Below are 416 nucleotides of genomic sequence, written 5' to 3'. Positions count from 1 at the left end.
CAGGTATTTGGGCCAATAGGAATAGTTACTTTAACTCGAAGATCATGAATTTGCGTCAGCTTAAGTAAATCCTTAATCTGGGACTTGAATTGTACTTTAACAAGGAGGCTTCAATCTCGCAATTTTTTGACAAAATCAAAATCGCCGTCCACTTGACCATCAAGGACCTTTTTGATGATAAAGGGTTCACGTTCAAAAGCGATTGATTTTCATTCACGCATTTTACATTCGCGAACCTTGCATTCTCGGTGGGGATTTTGAAAAGTGGTCTTCTCGTTTTGTCGTTAGTGGGGGTTCCGTTGTTCAGGGTCGAGTTTGTCAAGGAGTGGTCATGAGTCGCCCCTCCTCCTTGAGGAGGAGGAGGGGTAGCCGGGGTATCATCCATCCTGGGCATCGGACCAGGTCCGACCCCTTTG

The sequence above is a fragment of the Penaeus monodon genome, chromosome 1, assembly GCF_015228065.2.
Source record: "Penaeus monodon isolate SGIC_2016 chromosome 1, NSTDA_Pmon_1, whole genome shotgun sequence".
Classification (NCBI taxonomy): domain Eukaryota; kingdom Metazoa; phylum Arthropoda; class Malacostraca; order Decapoda; family Penaeidae; genus Penaeus; species Penaeus monodon.
This window is presented reverse-complemented; position numbering follows the sequence as displayed.